Genomic DNA, 21,111 nt, shown 5'->3' on the forward strand with positions numbered 1-21,111 from the left:
ACAATGTCCTTTTATTGATTTTACTTTCTTCTACCTATTGTTTGCATTTTATTTTGAAAAACATATAAGTGTCATTATGCTGTAGATGTCCTTTACTATTCTTATATCATCATTCACTATTTCTTAACAAAAAAATACATGTTTTGCTACAGCATGCTTTATAATGAAAGACTCCCCACTAGCCAAACTGGAGCCTAAATTGTTAGAACGTACTGTACAATCTGGGAGAAACAGAAAAAAATTAAACCCTTTGGAATTGGTTTGTTTGGGTTTGAAATATGTGTCTTTAAAAATTTAATAAGAGGGGGAAAAATGGCTAAAGGACAGGCTTCATTTTAGACACATTCTAAACAATAAGCCTATTTATATAACTGATCACATAACGAATTTCTAGGCACTTTATGGAATGAAAAGCCTTTTGCACTGCAAAGTCATACTGCACACAGCTTTCAAGTTTCAGAAAATAAATATTCTAAGGAATATAGCAATAAAAAGATATTAAGTATTTTTAACCCACACTAGTCTGAAATTTTACACAGTACCTTAAATAACCACAATAAAAAACTGTCAAATATCTACAAAGGATAAGCATATGAACAAATTTAAACATACTTTCTTTGTTTACCAATCTTTTTTCACTCTTCCTTGATTTATATTTCAATATTTTGTTCCTAAGTTACGATTATGCAAAGTACAATTTGTTTTGGATGACTATTTGGAATGTTTACAATTATTTAAATACAATTTACTTAACTATTTTGAAACCAAATGATGTGTTGAATTAAAGAAGGTTCAACATTCAAATTGCTGTCATGTGCTCATTTCTCTGCAAACTGCACTGACAGCTGAGGACGGCACATTTTCATCTGTACAGAGTGCCTGGTGTTCCATCAGGTCGCACTGATTTTAGAATCTTTCCACCAAGGGGCAACTATCATGGAATCAACATTCAACTTATCTGTCAATATGGAAGCCACCAGCTGAATGTAGGCAGAGCTGAGAAGAAAAATGTAAAGCCATGCTATTATCAATAAAACCTACACAGAACTTAAGCTACAGCTTACGAATGCAATGATTCAGCTACTGGATTAAAAAACATTTTCAAATAACCAAATAACTTTGCATGCAAGAGCAGCCTTCAGAGACATTCACATTTATGCAGAGCCAGCTTTTGCCAAAACAGTGATGATCTCAAGTGTTTCAGTTCTTTAACGCAACTGAGCCTAAGGGCACAAGGAAGGGACGAGGTTGATAGAGTAGGAAGCACCCACACATAAGTATCTTTGACAGAGAAAAGCTTCCAGCAGGATCTCAACCAGGTGCAGCCACTTTCATTAGCCAAGTCTGAGATTACTCCCATGCTGACTATCAAGTCCTATGAAAATATGAATTATCTGCATGCACCACAGCAGTGCTCATCCACATGCTTTGCCACTGCTGGACATCCTCAGGATTCCAAAACCATGCACACAATTACCAAAATTCTCTCAGAACTTAAACACACAAATACCCATCTACATTTTGTAGACTTCACTTCTTTAGGTTGATTGTGCTGTTTAATTTTCCATTAAAAGAGAAAAATTCTCATTTGTACAGATGGGACAAGACAGAGTCAGGGATTTCTGGGGCATGCAGGAGAGAAGCTGTATTAGGACTTTCATCTCTCCCTTTTGGTTTCTACTGAAATCTGTTACTGCTGCTTGTACAATCAGTAACAGTCAATCTAGGATTGCTCAGACTCAAAACACAGTTACCAGCTGGAGCCCTCTGTGTATTTCCAGCTGAAACTCAGGACAGTTTTAGTAGCTCAGCCTTACCTGAACTCCTCAGGCTTGGGGTGTGTTTGTTTAAATAAAAGGAGAACTTCAGATAAAAGGTGTAAATTCCCCATCTAAGGCAGCTATTCTTAGAACACCTTAACTCTTGGCCATGAAAACCGAGTCATAGTTTCAGAAGCCCCTTCCAGCACGGAACATGCAAATGCAGTTTTTGGAGATTTCAGTGTCACTGAAGTCAAAGCCATCCCTTTGATACTAAAAGGCTTGAGCTAAATCCTGGCTTGTTGTGAATAAACCAAGCTCAGATACTTAATCATGTTTTCATTTCTGTGTGATGGAGCATTTCCACTGTGATACAGAGCCTTTGGTCAGCAGGGCTTCTCTGACTGCTGCTATGAAGAGTCAGGAGCTCTTCTGTCTGCAGGTGACGACCTGAGGGACTCTACTCAAATCCAGCTACGGCCAAGCCAGAGCTGACAGCAGGTCTGCCTAGAGGAGCATTAGAGGATGTCCTAGGGCTTGCCTGATCACCTCAAATTCAGGGGTATTTTTCTGGGTCAGAGAAGATCACAGGTGTTGCCACTGAAGAAAACCACATGTCAACCTACCAGCCTTAGGCTTTTTGAGTGGGGAGAGTTTTTCTCAGGATCACTGGAATGACTCAGGAACACAAATTGGCACCCTGTCCATGGGAGGAGAAAAGCTGACAATTATTTCAAAGAGAAAATCTTGGTTCCAGTGAACTCAGTGGTAAAAGTCCCCATTATTCAACAGAGCCAAGATTTATTCTTGGACTATAAGGCTGATAAGGAAAACAGAAGAATTTTACTTAATCACTCCTTATGCACTGCAATAAGGAGGTGGTGGAGTCCTCCTTGTTAGTATCAGGGTTCATGTGAGGACAGGGACAGGATTCTTCTTTGTTTTATTTGAAACCATCTTAGGCACATCATTCTTTTCTTCGTCTTTTAATAGGAGTGCAGAAACCCTGAAATCTGGGGGCTCACTCAGACTCTCGTGCCTCTTGGTGGGTCTGCCACGCAGAGGAAAACAGACTGCAATTGCTGCCTAACCTGTGCTGTGGCCCAAGCCACAGCAGCACTGCATGGTTTCATGTAAGTGACATGTCACAGTCAGTAGCGAGAGTGACAGCTCCCTGACAGGCACACAACGTGTGACAGCATCCTCCAGCACCGCTCTCTGAGGCAGCCTCCGCCCCTCAGGGACAGCAGAAACAAGACTTGGTAGCAAGGGGAGCAGGACAGGCATTTTGTGGGTTTTTTCAGTGTTGTGACGTGCAGCTGCTTTGGAGAAGTACCACCACAAGCGAGTGTCAAATGTCACTCATGCTTCCACTGTGACTGTGAACATGGTACAGTGCATAAAACCCAAACGTGCTAGTTAAACTCTGTAACTCCTGAGCAGTGCCCTCCATTAAATGTAATTGCATTATCTGACAAATAATCAATGTTCAGATGACACTCAAGAGTCCTAGCTGCTAATCCTGGACTAAAACTATCTCATATTTGCCTTCTTTCTGAAGTTTTATACTGTGCCTGTGCTTCAATATCAGCCCCAAAGGAGAAGCAGCATCACAAATAAGGTCCTGGCTTCCAATATGAATTTTCTAATAGTTCCATTAGAGAGATAAAGAACGTAATCTGGTTTTAGACAAAAGAGGGCTCAGTCCTCAGCAAGCAAAATGATATAGCACCTTGTTTATATCATTACTTATGATATTTAGCATGTTAATTTTTCATTCTGTTACATTTAATGCTTCAATATTTGGAACAGATCTCTTATTTTACCAGGAGTTTCAATAAGAAGGGAAAGAGCAGTGACTTTGATATCAAGGTCTGCAAAGAAAATTAAAATAGCAAATATTAGTTCACCAGAACAACCTGTGATAGTGTAAGAGCTATTTTATATGGCTGTGGGCTGCTCTGGTCTGAACACACAGCGGACAGCATTATCCTGGGACACAATAAAAAAACTCTCTCATTCTTTCTTCGTCTTCCTCTTCCTCAGTTGGGCCTCCAAGTTGGAGCTCCCGTGGTCTGCAGCCTCTATATCCCTGATGCTCCACCTCTGACACGGGAATGAGCAGCAGCACTCCAGCTCCTGCCTGTCCTGGCCACTCCCCACATCTATTTCCTGTCTCCATCACCTGTGTGTGGTGGTATAAAACTCCTTGCAAGTCCCCTGCCTTTCACACTTCTCATCTACAGCTGGCAAGGGCTCAGGCAGGCCACCCTGGCAGGACCTGCTCCAGAGACCCAGCAGCTCCAGAGCCAGGAGTGGCCATGGGCAAGGGGATCAGCCCTGTCCCCTGGGGTGTCTGAAGCCATCTTGCTGTGGGAAGGTGGTGCTGGAATGATGCCAGACAAGCCTTGGTGGAAAGAACAAGAAAATTAGAAGAATTTTCCTGCTCTTCACAAAAAAGCACAGTTCTGTGATGTGAGCTTAATTAACATTTACATGAACACTGTATTTGTTTATATTTAATACATCTTTTTCTAAATGTAATTCAAGACCGCAGCTATTCTAAAGTATGAAAAGCAATTCTTCCTTTGAACCACATTTTTAAAGGAATTCCAGCCAATTTAAAAAATAATTATGAGACCACACATGATTTTTGAAATCACAGATTATTGATGGGAACCGCAGAGATAAAAAAAGTTTTAAAAAACAAAAGGTAATATGGCTTATTCTAGGTTTTCAAAACACTGTAACACCTAACAAACTGAATTGTGTCCAGGATTTTTCACTGCTTTGACTTTTTCTAACTGCAGAAGACCCGGTTCAGCACAGAAATGTTTTAGCCCCAGACACCCAGTATTAGCCAAACAACTAAAACACGTTGCAATGCAACTGCTTCCACACTAAGTCAGGACCAAATGCTATTCCAGAAATGCTCAGTATGAGATCAGCTGGAGCAGTACAGGAGGATTCATAGCACTGTGCCAGTAAGGTTTGGCACTGAACAGCTTTAACTGACAGTCCTTACATGTATGTGTACATCTTGCTTATAAAATCTGAAAGAAAGCTCATGAAATAAATAATATCCACAAATTATTCACAGCTGAAGGTACGTACAATCCTCCCCACAAACTAAAGAATTCCTATAGGCTACAGAAAATTTTGTTAACATACAGCCTTCCTGAGAAAAATTAAGCATGTAAACCAAGGGGAAAAAACTATTGAACATAATGAAAAGATGTGACCATTCTAAAGTATTCTTACACTTGTCATATCACTTCCTCAAAGTGTATTTATACCTTTTATAGGTGTCTTCATATCATGCAGTTGTAAGACAGGCATACAAGCATCTTATAAAATATTAAATTACTATTAATAATTATAATTCACATTCTCCTTGTACACTTTGCAAACTCCACATACACCAGCTCACAGAAGGATGGGGCACCTGTGCTAGGGCAAGAAGTGTTTCAGTATGGACTTTAATCAGAGCGCAGCAAGCCCTAATAGGTAACTGTGTTACCTAATTGAAGAGTTTAAGTGTTGGCAATATTGTTGATAATAAACTAATAAGTTAGAAGAGCCTTCTTGACTTAGATGTCCAGCAATCATTGGACAAAATAAGGGCTTAAGATTGTTTAGAATTAATGTTGTTCACATATGAATACAAATTATCTTAGTAGGCTTTTGCATATTGATTGTACATTGCTGTTAAACTCTCTTATTTCTGTAGGAATAAATGATCCTTATTCAACATATAAAAGCTGCCCTAGTACTAAATACTGAGATCTTAAGGGAGGGCAAATCCTAAATGGAAGTAACTGGACAGTGTAAATTTTACACTCAGCAGGTGCACATGGGAAAAACCTTGGACCCAGAACAAGGTACAAATGGCTTCCAAGCCTAGCAGAAATTTCAGTTTAACAAGAAGATCTTCCATTTTTCACAGATGCTTTCTGAATAATTCTGAGAAAAAAACACATACACATCTGAATAGAGCATAGAAAATGTTCAAGACACTTCCCTGCCCCTCCTTTTTTTGTTCAACCAATTTCCAATTTCAAATTAAAGAAATTACCCAAAGGAGGAAAAGTTGTCTTCAAATCCAGTATGAAAAGACAAGTGCAACACTTCTCCCTCTATCTGCTAGCCCTGCTTCTCCTGTCATGCTTCCCTAGCATTTCTGGCTAACCCAGAGACCCTGATCCAAGAGATCCTGCCCTGCTCCCTGCACACAGAGCTGGAAGCATGCTGAAAGCCAGAGCTCCTCCTTCCCTTCTCTTTGGTTTGCTCTGTTGTGCTCAGCTCCACCACCAGCCTCAGAGAGAAAGGTGCAGAGATTATTGGCATCTTAAAGGAAGAAAAAAGTGATGGGGTCTTCAAGGGTATTTTCATTATTAAATCAGAAATGATGAAATTGTGCCATGTTATTTTTTAACTGACAAAACATTTGCTCCACAATATAAATTATAACCAAGAAAAGAATGCACAATTAGCAAAAGATATATGATGTGTCATAACAACAAGCAACAATAAAAACTTTCTGAAGACTTATTTTTAAATCTATATTAATAAAGGAGAAACATAAAAAAGGTTTTTTCAATCTTATAGGTAGCATTTTATTTGACTTAAACACATGAAGCACATCTTCAAAAAACCCAATCTCCCAACAGAAAACCTCATCAAAGCAAAACACCCATAAAAATAGTCCTCATATGGTTAAAAACATCAATATATTCTGAAAAGAGATGTTTTCTTCGAAAAGAGGTACGTGAATAAGTGTCATAAGTGTCAGTTGAAGAACATGGACTAGTCAGACTATTTTTACAGAGGCATCAAATCTACTTTTACATTTTTATACCAGCTACAGAGCAGGAGAATGAAAGTTGTGTGACATTAGAGATTATACATAAGTAAACCGTTTTCAAATCCAGCTGGTTTTACTTGTAAATCGTAAATTTCAATACCTTTCCCAATATCACAGAAAAAGTCTGCATGATAATTTGTTTCTTTCCACAACTGTTATCTCATCAAATGCTAGTTCTGTCTAACTAGATGGTGGATGTGAGTTCACTGCAGAAGTTGTATTCAGTAAGCAAAAGGTTAATAGTCTGAAGTCAATGATTTAGTATCATGACATGGGTAGTAGCCAATCAACAGTTGGTGTTTGAAAGAGGCTGTGATATATTATATTTACAGAGCAGGGGGGGTTGCGGTGATTTTTTCTTTGCTTACGTGATGGTGATTTCACTTAAAAGAGAGAAAACTAAATTTGACTCAGCCAGCTCACACCTGAAAACAAGAAACTGAATACAATAACAGACCTCATCATTACAACATTCATTAAGGCTGTCAATTAGTGAATGCAGTGGTGCATGTTGATCATAAAAACACTGGAAGAGTTTTTATCTGTGAGCTTGGGCCCTATGAAATTCATGTGTCTCTAAGAGAAAGGCTTTCCCTTTTCAAAGGGTACCCAAGGGGCCCCACTCCTCATTCACGTGGCAGGTTCATGGTGGCTGCTGAGGGACACTGGATGAAGGTAGAAAGGCAGTGTAAGAAACAGCTCAGGGTCTCAGGGTGCCTGGGAAATTCCTCTCTGTTTTTAGTGGCAGCAGCCCCTGGAGAAGTGCAGTGCCTCCCTAGACTGCCCTGGTCCACATATTCATAAAGCAGTCATCAATAGCCACAAATTCAGGCCTTTTGCTACTTTAACTGGAAAGCAAAATAAATTAAAATCCAAACTAACTCAACACTCATCACAAGCACCTTTTTAAAAAGAATTTAAGAGTTTTGATGCAAAGGGTAGCTGTCAGCCAATATTTTACTCCTAGGATTTTATTACAGTTAACCTTCTAAGGATCTGACTTTACATATTCTCCATTTGTGATATTTCTATAGGTGCCAGCAGCAATAAAGGTATTTAAGGCAGGCATATCCCCAGATTCACCTCAGCTGCAGCAATCTCACAGCATTAATAGATCAGAAATCAACTCAAAGCAGTTGATGAAGACTGCTTAAACCAACTTACAACAGGTATTTACACACAGGTGGAAGGTGTGACCTCAAACTCCTGAGAGTCAACTGCAAAGTGCTCATGATTTCCAAGGACTTTGAACCAGCTGCGAAGAAATAAATATTCAGGCTAGAATTTTTTGTACTTTGTGACAGAGGATAGTAGCAGTATCTTGTCTGTACCTTGCAAGTATATATAAAAATAGAGTATAATCTTAAAATCAAATTAGAGCTCCACCATTGATGCAGTTTAGGTCTTGTAAAAATCCAAATCACACAAAAATTGAAGACCAATAAAAATGTTTCCATGGTTCTTTTTTTAATCCCATTGAAAACAATTTCTCGTTGTAAACATTTTTGCTAGCCAAGCACTGCAGCATTGTGCAACTGCATGACAGCCAAAGAGAAACTGATGAAAAGCTGACTAGATTGATTCATTTTTCCAACCGAAGTGAAATACGTAAAAGGAAATAACAAAATGGTGAAGTTATTTTTACATATAAAAAATGTCCACATTTAATAAACTCACTTGGAAACTGCACAGCCAATGGTAATGCTTTTAAAATAGATCTACAGATCCCTTCAGTTCTGCATGGAAACAAAGGCAGAAGTGGGTTTCTGCAGCACCTTTCCCCTTCCTCAGGGAGCACAGAAACACCCTCTCTGCTGAAGTCAGACCTGAGCCTGCCCATTCCCTCTCCCCCTGTGACCTCCCAGTTTCTGTGTAGAAGTGTGGCAGGGGGTTACTACTGGAACTCAGAGCTATATTTATTCCCTTGGCTCCCATCCATCACTGTTGCAGAGCAGCCAGGAGGGGAACCAACCAATACAGCATGGATTCTGCCAGAGTTCTGCTGCCAGACAAGTTAAGAATGAAAGACAGAGGAAACAGAAGCTATCAAAATGAGTATTTCTATCTCTAAGAAAAGAAGGATTTCCTCCCTTTGTGGATTCCCCTTTTACAGATTAAGACATTTCTTCTCTGCTTTTTAAGAGATCCTGACAGAAATCTGCCAGTTTCATAGATCTTCTCCTCCTCAGAGGAGGTTTCTCCTAAGAAAAGGAACAAGTGCAGTATCCCTTGCATCTCTCAGGCATTTGGTGGCATTTACACAGCATTTCTGTCCTCCTCCCAGTACTCCCAGAGAGCCATCCACAGCAAGTTCTGTGCTGCACAAGGTCCAAGACAGTACCAGAAGAAAGGGTTAATGTTCACCCATCACACTTCCTAGAGCTACTCTCTCAGTGTTCAGGGGCACATAAGAATATTGAGTTCAAACACACAATCCACCCAACAAAAATAATGGCAACAAAACTCCATTTTGAGTTGAAAATTTTTGGATTATAAAGATGCACTCCATCACCAATTGACTTTTATAAGAGTTGAACTGCAAACTATGCAAGAAAGAATTTTTCCATATCATAAATACTTTGAGATTTTAGAATTTCCTTTTGTTCTCCTCTGGGACTAACCTGATACTTTTTGCAGTTTTTCAAAAGGAAAAGCCAGTAAGACAACAGTAAGAATATGAGACTGCTCTCACCGTGTCATGCTCAGGAGTGCAGGCTGCAAGACTCTGCAGCAGAAACCAGTTGGGTTCAGTCCCTCACATCACACTGGAGTGCCCACGCCAAGAGTCGGCTCTCTTCTGACCCACTGAATAATTAAATGATTATTCAAATTGGAATAGCCTGAAGCAGGAACTTAAAAAGAAGAGCCAAAGTGTGTTTTTAAAGCACTCACCTGGGACGTGAGAAACTTGATTTGAAAAAGCTGACTTAAATCAGATAGAGAGGAACGATCTGAATCCAGCTCTCCAGTGACCCAGGTGCATTCCATAATCACCAGTTCATAATGAAGTGCAGAGATGCAACTCTTTCATTTCGAGCAGAAATTCAATTGTGGACCTGAGAAATCCTTCAAAGATGCAGCATGTTGATGCAAACTAATGAACTGGTATTTTTCAACTGCAATAAGAAAATGGCAGCTAGTTCTGGCTAGAAACTGTACTCCTATATTTGGAAAGCCCCTAGCATGCCAAAGATACTACCAAACAAACAAAAGATTGAAATTCTAATCCAGAAGTTGTTTTGGGTTTCCTATTGCTCATTTATCTCATAGCATGTCCATTTATACAGGCACAGGCATATAGCATTGTGTGTTCAAGCAAAAAAAAAAAAGGAAAGATGCTTGAACGTTTGATCTTTAAAACAGTAAAGAATATTTCAAAATAGCTGAGCTATTTTAAGAGACATTTTATGGTAAAATCCAAAGGAGGGAGTAGTTAGAGCAGTGGAGGTTGTTCGGTCTGTGTAATGGTACTAATAATGATACTGGGTTAACTTCTACTAGTTTTTTTTATTACCCCTAGGAGGAATGATACTCTTATGGCAAAATCTCAATGAATCAATGAAGAGCAGTTACTTTAAAAAGGTAATAAATAGTCATTTTATTGCACGATTCAGTTTTGGGTTGCCTATAATCTTTGCATTTTTTTTTAACTCAAAAAGTTGGATTCATTTTTGTATGTGAAATGATGAAAGGAAAAAAGTTTAATCAGGAAACAGTGGAGTTGCACATTGTACTTACAGTAAAATTTAGAATCACATGAGTTTCACCAGCTAAGGAAAGGAAGTTTTATGTACTGACTCAGTCATACCCAGACTGAAATAACAAAAGCAAAATTAGATGCTAGAAATCATATCGAAATCAATGAAAATTTTGCTAAACTTTATGCACTTTTCTGTGAGAAGAGAGATTCATAATTTTCCTGAAAATGCAGGATATATTCAAAGAAAATTAACATAAAAGTTACTTAAAGCAGCAATTTCAAAACTAGTGCTGGTTTCCATCATTAGGTCAACCCTCAACATTCAATAACCTCAAAAGTCCCAGTATAGACTGGAACCCATAACAGTGTTCATGCAAACCTTGGAGAAATAAAAATATTTAAAAAAAATAAGAGCATGTATATGTGAGTGGTTTTTTTTTCAAAATATGATATCATATCATATTTTTATATGATTGAACTAGGGCACACACCTATCAAAAATCCTTGGCCACTAGAGTAGAAGTCAGTTTCTACTTCTCCTGTCAATTACAAACTAATGCCAGAGAAGAAAAGGTTTCTCCCTAATTCACTTCATCAACACTTCACTGTCACATCATTCCCTTGAGTAAAATTGTTTCCAAAACTAAAATGCTGCACAATCCTATGTTTTAAGATTTCAGTGGACCCCTGAAGAAACAAGATCTGGGGAACAAGTGTTAGGGAACACATGAAAATTAAATGTAGCTTATCATGCAGAACTATCAAAAGAAATGCTAGGAGACGAGCATCCAGCCCACCATGTCAGCGTTTGTTAATAGAAACCTGACTTTGCACCTCCTTGCTTTCTTCACCCAAGCTCTCACATGCTCTCTCTCAGGAAACAAACCTAGGCTTCCCTTGAACTCATTTATCCTTCCCTTGTTGATAATTTATTCCATATGTACTTAGCATTAAGTTTTTCTGCTTGAATTTCCTATTTACCCATGTTTCTCTAAATTTTTGATTAAAGAGCCCCATCTACATCTGTCTGTATCTACCATTGGTATTCCAATGATGAGATTGATGGTAACAATGTTTGCAAAATCTATGGAGGCCAGCTTATGAGAGTGAAATAAAACAACATTAATACTGCATGCCATCATTTAGAAAAATAAATTTAATGCCAGACTGGCAACCTAACACAGAGCTGTGACATGGGTTACCAGGGCTAATTTCCAGATCAGCAGGGGCCAGAACTATGAAGGAAGCACAACACATAGCCCTGTTGTGACCGAGTAGACTGTGGTTCTTGATAGCAGCCCCTTTGTAGCATTGATGAGCTCAACAGGACTCCCATCCTCCTCACAAAGAACCACAGTGACTGTGGCAGAATATCCCAAAGGCATAAAAAAGGACGAAAAGTTTCTAACAGCACTTATTAAAAAAAAAAAAAAAAAGGCAATGTAAAGAAACTATATCAAAATTCACATAAGGGCTGAAACAAGCTTATCATAACAGGAAGAATCAGGACAGCCACGTACCCCTTTGCACCACAGCACCCTCACCCTCCTAAGGCTGATGACCAGGAACACTCCCCAGGACATCAGGCTGTCCCCAGGTAGAGTAGTGGCTCCTGCCAACAACCTCCACTGCATCTCTCTTGGGAGTGAAAGTCAAGTCAGCTCATACTCTCCTTTTTATTTCCCTTTCTCTCTTCTCCTCTTCACAAAACTCAGACAGGACCAAATTTTCCCAAGCAGCCTTTTGCTGGCACTGTGGTACCCACTTGGGATAACCCCTGCCTAATCTTCACCAGCTTCCACCCTCCTGCCAAGCACTCACTCCCTCTGGGAGCCTGAGATTCCTGCAGCTGGACAGGTCAACATTAATGCAAGCAAAATGAGCTGCTTGTTCAAAGAAGCTCTGTTGCTTGCCCCATGACATGGGAATGAAGCCATCATCATTATTTTCAGGTACTGCTACCTGCAGATCTGTCTGTTAATGTCCTACCAGGATAGGCAGCACTGCTTTTTTCATAATGTGGCAAATACTTTTAAGAAATTACCTCATTCTGCTTTTGGTTCTGTGAGTCTCAAATACTGCGATTCACAATGGAGGAAAGATCAGATATTGAGGCTCCTGTGGCTATTTTAGTTCTGTTTTCCTCATCTGTGTTTAAAAGACAGTCAGATTATAACAAAATTGTTTGTCTTTAATATAGTTCAACTTGACCCAATGAACCCATCTCTTTAGAAAACAATCTCACATGGAGTATTTAGATTAAGAACTGTAAAAAACAGTGACTTCAAAATACTTTCAAGGACCCATCTTACAATTTTTAAAAAACACAGACAACTAGGCTAATTATAATTACTCCTCTATAATTCTTTTGCCTTTTTGATGCATCTGGTTATCTAGTAAGATGCACCTGAAAATTAGAGCAAATTTAAATTTAAGGGAAAGGTGCCAAATTCAGAATACTGGGAGAATCCTGCATCTGGGAGCATATTTAGTGACAGCTTTGGTGCAGTTGGGCAGAGGCAACCCAAATCCTCCTTCACTACCCTATTCCCTTGCCTGTTTCCTGCTCTGGATCTCTGCTGTCCCTGAAAAGATGCTTCTAATCTCTCCCTCAGTGCTTGGCTTCATTGCTTAACCTGCCAATATGAGTGAAAATGTCATAGCAGTTACTGTGATCCACTCAGATGTAGACAGACGCTCCTCGGTTATTTCACGTTAAACATCTCTCAGATCATTACAATTTTCTCTTGTCTCTAGCCAAGGGCAGATTCCGATCAGTGGCTTGGTCCGAGAAAGTTCATACTCCATATTCGGCCACACAGCTGGAAGTTACAACCACACAGCTGTACAATAACCCTGAGATCAGCCAGTTAAGCATCAGAATTATTTTACTTTTACATATTTGCTTTCAGTAGCTCATCCTTTTTTTTTTTTTTTCCTCTTCCACAAATATCTGTGCCTGGAGTTTCTTCACTAGAGAAATTTGGATTTCCATCTACAGTTGCCAGAAATAAGTTTATTCATGTTTCTATAAAAGAAAGAGTATGTATTCTATTTTTTCATCTTTGTTGTCTTTCCCTGAATCCAAATTGCTTGCAACTCAGGGAAATGCAAGGTATGAAAGGGAGGACAGAAAAATAGTTTTTCAAGATCATATTGTTTTCAGCATTTTGAAGAGCCGATATACATCTCTTCAGGTATCTGAGAGAAATTCAGAGATTAAAATTTAGATTTGTTTACAATCTTATTAAAGTACACTAAATCAGAAGATTATAATTCTTTATTTGTCCACACTCAAACATTAAAAATCAATCTATGGCTTTAGTTTCCATTTTCATAAAATTCACATAAATTATGTCTTTTTTTCTTTTCTTCTTTTTTCTTTTTTTTTTTTTTTTTAGTCAAGGCACTCTAAAAACACCTGTGCAATTCAAAGTCAACTTTAAGCGAAAATCAACATTTGGAAAAATTACTTCTTACTGATTTCCCTACACTTGATGAAACTTGTGCTTCCCAGGGAATAAGCACAGCCCATTTTAATGGACTAGTGGATTTTCTACATCTGTTCTAATGCAAATCTCTTTGGTCACCTAAGGCTCCATGGTGGGTAAACAACCTAATGTGTCAGCTTTCTATACTGAAGATCACAGTTTCTGATCTCAGCACTGTCTTCATTGCTGCAAGCAAAACAGTGGTACTGATGTTGCAACTTACAGGCTACTCTCTTCTGATAATGAATGGGTTGGGTTATTGGCCTCTGGCATGGACAAAAATATGACAATCAGCCTCTTCATTATATAAAAGTCTACAATGAAGACAGTGCCAGACAACTTGCTGAGTATTAGAGCTTAAATATGTTCAGAAGTCAAAAAGCCCGTAGAACGATTCTTTTTACTTCTTTTCCATTAATAAAGACATAGTCAATTTATCAAAAAGAGTTTTAATGCAGTGTTTCCATCACTGCAACTTGTATCTTCAAGAAATCATTTGCAAAACACAGCTTTAGCCTGCAAATACTTCATGTTCATTCCCTGCAAAAGTAACAGAAAAGCTGACCTTTCTTACATCTGCAGTTGTTAATTGTCATCATCGTAACAGCACATGAAAACAAAGTTTAAGTGACTGGCACTTTAAAAACCCCATCATATTAAATCTCATTTACCTGCAGGGATAGAAATTCAGAGTCAGGAGCAAAATCTGAAGGCAGAGCAGACATGAGAAAGTGCACCCAGTCGCAGGGTTTAACAACTGTACCGAGACTCTTCTAGTGCACGTTCTGAAATAGCAATCGAATCTCTCAGCACTTGGTACCAAACTGGAAACATTTTTCTTCTACAACATTCTGTAAACTTTAAACAACTCATTTATGATCCTTTTCTTATGAAGATTAACAGCACATCCACTAGAAGATTAATTGAAAATAAAATTTAAAAAAAAAGGATAACAGAAAGGGTAAAACAGACCAGACTAGGACAAACAACTCAAGCTATTTACAAATATTTTTATAATGACTAGAAATCATAGAGTCCTCTTTAACTGTCTAACTTAAAAAGCAATAACAAAAAAAAAAAAAAAAACCAAACAAGCCAAAAAAATACATCATCTGTTGACTGAACACAGGGCCTGATTTTCAAAGCTGCTGAGCACCTACAACTCCATCTGAAGTCAGTGGAAGTGATGAATGCTCAGCAGCCCTGCAAATCAGGCCCCAACTGTCCAGGGGTGTGCTAGCAGCCTAACAGAAGTGGTGTTTAGAGTAGGGGGTTTGTTGCAGAATTGAGGAGGTTCAAAGTATTCTGTCAAAGAAGTGCTGCTACATTCATGAGTCGTAAAGCTAGCTGGCTCCCAGCTATGGGAAAAAAGTTAATTCATAGGGCTCGTAGGGCTTGCGTTTGTCAAGGAGCAGGACGTCAATGCTATCATTATCAGGCAAATCAGCCAGGCGTTTAATGGTAGAATCAGGAGACATTTGCTCTCCACTATCAGAATGACATCATAACTAAGGCAGCCTTCGGCGAGGGGGGAGAGCCGGGGCAAGGCTGGGGCTGCACGCAGACTTTGCACTTCTGCCCGGCTCGCCCCACCGATGGCTGCTCCCTTTCCCCACGAGGCAACTTCCAGCTCTCAGCTGCATTCCCTCCACAACTTTCCCTCGCAGCATCCGAAACACCAGCATCTGATTTCACAAAATACTTCTAAACCTGCCCGATCCAAAACTCCAATATTATTGCAAGCCAGCTACTCGGTTAGGAGGGGATGGGGTTTACACAGAAGCTACAAATTCACTCTAAAAATTGCTGGTATTTTTAATTACATCAGTTCTCTTCATCCTCCGTCAAATATTGGGGGGGGGGGGGGGGTACATACACATTAAAAAGCTAGTTGCTTCTCTGATTTAAGAAGTAACAGCTTAGGTAACTTAGTCGATTTTTAAGCAATACACAAACACATACACAAACAATCTTTGAATATTCTGACATATTTAGTGATGATCTATTTGATGACCAGAAATATAACTGCAATACACATTTCCCTTCTACAGTACCCATAATTATACAAGTCAAACAGCACAAACTACAAACTGTAAATCTATTTCCTTTAAAAACATCACTACAGGTACACAGGCATGGTACAAAAGCCTCACCTTGTATAACAACTGTGAGGGAAAAAGTTATGAAAGCAGACAGAAAACCTAAAATCCCTGAGGCTACAAAAAAATCTCGCTATTGAGAAACAACCCAAGAGACCACATAGGGAATGTACAGCTTTCAGAAGCACTTCTCATCTTATTTGCACTTAACCTATTGATGTACTTATGCAGGTCACTTACTTTTCGGATATGTTTGAACCCTTTATAACCATGCAGATCGCCGCGGTTTTCACTTGGGCTTTTGTATTTTTGGTTTTGTTTGGGTTTTTGCAAACAAGTTTCATTTAAAAAAGATCCAATTATGCAAATCTGCTCCCGGATAGGTAGTGAATATTCAATATGATGGTGATACTGTAATAGTTCAATGCAACGCACTGTACTGGACAGATTTATGAGGCAACGTCACTACTACGCTCTGGTCCTCGCTGAAGCATCTTGAAGTTAATTAAAGCTGCAATGTCCACTTTTCCAGCCACCCTCCTCATTCAGGTTTACTATTTCAACATCAAACCACCGAGGGGGCCTCCCCCCTCTCTCCGTACATTTAAGCAGCCTTCCACAGTCAATGAACAATGAACAAAGATTTGAGCGATGGGGGGGGGCGGGGGGGAGAGGAAAAAAATCTCCAAAAAATCAAATCCGGTTTAAACAAGTAAAAATATCGTTTCTAATATTAAACTAGAAAAGAAAACATTCTTCTCCGAGCGAACGTGCAGAGGCGCTTAGCCAACCCCTTCAGAAAGGGTCTAAAAGCAGCCAGTCCTTTTTATTTCGAGCAGTGAATGAGCCCAAACAAGGCTTCTAAACTTAATTATGACACTTAAAATAGTCTTTTTCCACAGAAGCGGGCGGCTCGCCGCCGCTATCTGTATCAGCCGGGCACATCAGCTCAGCAAACACGGCCCCTGTTGGATTTATTTTAAACTGCACGGGGGGGGCGGGGGGCGGCGAGGGAATGCACAGCCCCGCAGAGCGCTCCCGCCGCGGGCGGCCGGGCAGCCGCGCCCCGCGCCCGCCCCTGCCCCGCGGAGCGCCGCGCCCCGCACCGCGCCGCGCAACCGCTCCCCGCACCGCCGCTCCCCGGCCCGGCGGCGGCGGCTCAAGTGCGAACGGAGGGATCTGACAAATCACGTCCCCGCCTCGACACTGTATCAGCCACGGCCACATCCGCCGCACGCACCCCGAAACAATGCCCGCCGCGCAGGCAGGCGGCGGCCGGAGCCCTCCCCGCCGCGCCCGCCCCGGGCGCCGGCACCCGCGGCCGGACCGTGCCCCCGGCCCGCCGCCGCGCCGGGGCACGCCGGCAACTAACTTTTCGGATGGAGCCCGTGCGAGCCGCCCCGCGGGAGCCGCGGACCCTCCGATAAACAGCATAAATCTTCGCGACCTTTTATTTTGCGTTGAAGTTCACAGGCGGCAGCGCTCCCCCAAGCCCTCTCTCTCACACATACACACATATATATTAATTATTTGCAAAACTGCAACAGATGGGCGCATTAAAATCTGGATTCTTTCCTACACAGCATCAAAGAATCTCTCCTTCCTCCCCCCCTCCCGCTAATCCCGCCGCCGGCCCGGTGCCCCCCGCCTCCCGGCCGCGCAGCCCCGCGCAGCCCCCGCGCCGGAGAGCGAGGCCGCTGCCCCGCGCCGGCAGCGGCGCCCCCGCGGCCCTCCGCGCACGGCGCGCCGCCGGGAAGGTGATGCTCCCCCCTCCCCGCCGGGGATTGCCATTTAAGTTTCCTCCTTAACCTGTTACTTTCTCCGGGCGCTGACAAAAGCCCCGGCGGCGGGCTGGCAGGTGCCTCCCCGCTCCCCGCGGCGCCGCCGGGCGCGCTCCGCTCCCCCCGAAAGGGCTGAGACCTGGCCTGACATTTAGTGCCTACTTGAATGTCACAACGCTCCTCGCAGCATTATGCACGGCTCCTATTCATAAGAGGTCGATTAGAGCACAAAATGGCAGGTCTCTTAGGCACTTGAATCTCACAAGTTTGACACATGGTATGCATCAGCTAACTTTGATTAAAAAAAAAAAAAAAAAAAAGAGGGGGGGAGTTTACAAATTACACCACGATTAGCCGGGATCCTAACGGGGGAGGGAGGAAAGTGGAGGGGGGGGGGGGCCGCGTCTAAAGTCACTTCAGCAAAGTTTGCTCCGCAGCAACCCTTTAAAACAAAAAGTTTCTGGGCAAGTTAAGGGCAGGGTCGGTGCGGGCTGGGGCCGGCGGCGGGCGGCCCCCGGGCAGCGCCGCGGCCGCCGCCGGCACTCGCCTCCCCTCGCCTCGCCCGCCCGCTCCTTTTTTGTAAAGTAACGGTTTTAAAAGAAACGAGAGAGAAAGAGGAAAAACGTAGGGTTTTCTTCAGGCTAAGTTCTATAGCGCCATTCAATGGCTTCTCCGCTCCTTTCATTATTTTCTGCTTTTCCCCTGACAGCCCTGCTTGCAAACGTCACTGCTATGGATATTTAATTATACTGTATTTTTTTAATCACGGTGGAAAACGCAGGCCCCATTGCCATGATTAAAAAGAAATAAAAAACAAAAACATACTCCGGACTGACTTTGGAGCCTCTTTGATGGCTCACGGGAGCCTCCCGGATCCTCAAAAACCCCCTTTTTACCTTTGTCTTTCTTACCTTAAAATTTAAAGCAAAGCGTAGAAGAAACTCCCGCACGTAAACGGAGCGTTGTAAAAGATTGTGTTCAATGAATAATGAAGCATGTCCACATGATTGACTTGATCATTTTCTTGTGCGGAGGGGGAAAAGTGCGGCGCGGGGCTGCCGCGGCCGCCCGCTCCGGGTAGCCCTCCCAACTGCTTCCAGCACATCCCGAGCAAAGAGCGCTTTATTTTAATCTGTCTCTTTTCAGAATAACCCCCTTCATTGATACTGATCACCCAACATCACAAGACATCCCCATCTCTCAGCGTGGACTCCCCCTATCTGGTAGGTGAAATGCATTGTACCATTAAAAAAGCACTCCATTGTCGTCTTGGCATAATTCACAGCAACTAGATAGGTCTTGCGGCATTTAGCTTTGATGAGCCAAAAGCTGAACCCTTGATATAATAATCTACAAAGAATGGTCTGTGATCGTCCATTTTTTCTCCCTGTCTAGCAACTAAGAAACCATTTAACACGGCGCAGCTTGGTCGTGACCTTGAGCGCGTGTAAACACCCCGAGGAGCCCGCGCCGCTCCGCAGCCCCCCGGCCAGCGCCGCTGCCCGCGCCCCGCGCAGCCCCCGCGCCCGCGCAGCCCCCGCGCCCGCGCCCCGCCGCCCCTGCCCGCGCCCCGCAAACCCCGCCGAGCCCCCGGGGGCAGCGCCGGGCTCCACAAAGCGCCCTTCTTACCTGCTCCCGAAACTATGCAAAGTCTGTTTCTCCTAAAAAAAAAAAACTCCCGGGGAAACCTTGGCGGACAGGGGGACCGGAGCATCAGTCACCGCTCCGGCGTTTAAGAGAAGTAATCAGCGATAAAGTGACGTTGATCTGCACTGTAACCTTGTGGCGTATTTAATGTAAATAAGCCAGTTATGTTGCCAATCGCATGCATACAAACACATAAAGGTCCTCAGCGTTGCATTTTGATTCTTTCCATTAGAGCCGACTTTATTTACATACACTATTTAGGGGATCATGATAATTCTAAAACAATACTAGTGCCAAATGATTATGAAAATATGATTTTAATTAATCACGTAGTAGGCAAGGAAATTAGCATACGGTAATTAAACTTAGAGAAAAACGTCATGGAGGTTCTCTGCCTTATGGGTTCGGAATAATCATTAAACGATGGGTTTTCAGGACTTAATTATCAAACAAATAACTTTTTTAAAGCAACTTTACACGGTTTATCCGCAGGGCAACGATTTAGTAAATAATATATAACCAAGCAAACAAGGTGCAAATGTGACTGGTGAAATAGGTTGTGTTTCTACAAAGCAGAAGGGGGGGGGGGAGAAGCTGAATAATGCAATTATGGATTCTGTGTCCCATAGTTGACAAAAGCATGGTGCCTCAATAGACTCTTTGTTATGGGATTATATAATGATTGTGGTGTAATTATGGGAAAAAAGATTTAGTAATAATAAAAAGTATCAAAATACACCAATGAGCAGCTTGTTTTAAAGAAAAGGCTTGCATGTGACATTAGGGGCATGTTAATAACAAAAAGCCAGGATCCGAAAGGGTTGACAAATAAAAAAGACTGTGATGCGCATGATTAAGAAGCGATGGAGACAGATTGATTATTCAAAATGCCGAGCCACAGGGACACTTAAAACATTGATTCAGGTAAGACTAGTTTCATCTTGACTGAAATGAGTTCCCTGAAGATGACTGGCATACATTTTAAATCAGTTTACTACATAAAAAGCATAACATCACAAGCTGAAACCTTCTAGTTAAAATAGGAATCCGTGAGAAAAAAAAAGTTTATGTTTGTGGCAATTCCCAGAGGGACTATGGAATTGCAGAGGAAGGGGTATAGATTAATTAGCTCTTCCTAAACACTGGACTTAAATATGCCCATCTTTTATAATCCCTAGCCTCTGTTTCTGTATTCTGTGGTCCAATCCCACTTCTGCAGGTTATGGGGGCAATATTAATAACCCTAAGGGTACAATAAGACTTTTTTATATAGAACTACAGTGAATTAACTTTCTATAATAACTGAAAAATTAGCAACATTTTTCCAATTGGTTTTTGAAGTGAAGTTTATAAATAGTTGTTCAGAGCTATTCAACATTAAAAAAAAAAAAAAAAAAAAAAAAAAAGATTCCCATGCCTATACGAAAAAGTTTAGGAATTCACTCTGCATTTTCCAATTTGATGTGTCTGAAATTCTCTTTGAACAAATTCCAAAATACAAGTTTTTTCTATAGAAATTAGCATAGCAATCACATCAATAATATCACTATCTCTATGGGAATGATAACTGGAGCAGTGGGGGTGTTCTTTATTTCAATTCTTCGTGGATCAACTGATTATATTCTGTCTTCTTTTGAACTTGTTATTGTAAGTCAAGTGATTCTTTATAAGTGACAGCCCTGACAAAGAGACGAGGATGGGAAAGCAGGTCGAAAGGAAGTCGCCATATGGACTTTAAAAAAGGCACTTTTTAAACAAGATAATGGGGA

The 21,111-nt window shown here is 41.3% G+C and overlaps 1 protein-coding gene across 15 annotated transcripts in view; it reads right to left on the minus strand.

The window, feature by feature from the left end:
* Positions 1–19,387, minus strand: part of ZNF536 (zinc finger protein 536) — a 346,433-nt gene extending 327,046 nt beyond the window's left edge. For 5 of the 15 annotated variants that reach the window (XM_068202559.1, XM_068202568.1, XM_068202567.1 and 2 more), the window contains exon 1: positions 9,317–9,466. The gene's annotated coding sequence lies outside the window, so the exon portion shown is untranslated. The other 10 variants (XM_068202570.1, XM_068202563.1, XR_011003324.1 and 7 more) reach the window with 9 other exon arrangements.
* Between the last annotated feature and the right edge of the window lie 1,724 nt (positions 19,388–21,111).

Source organism: Anomalospiza imberbis, chromosome 12 (assembly GCF_031753505.1).
Source record: "Anomalospiza imberbis isolate Cuckoo-Finch-1a 21T00152 chromosome 12, ASM3175350v1, whole genome shotgun sequence".
Lineage (NCBI taxonomy): Eukaryota > Metazoa > Chordata > Aves > Passeriformes > Viduidae > Anomalospiza > Anomalospiza imberbis.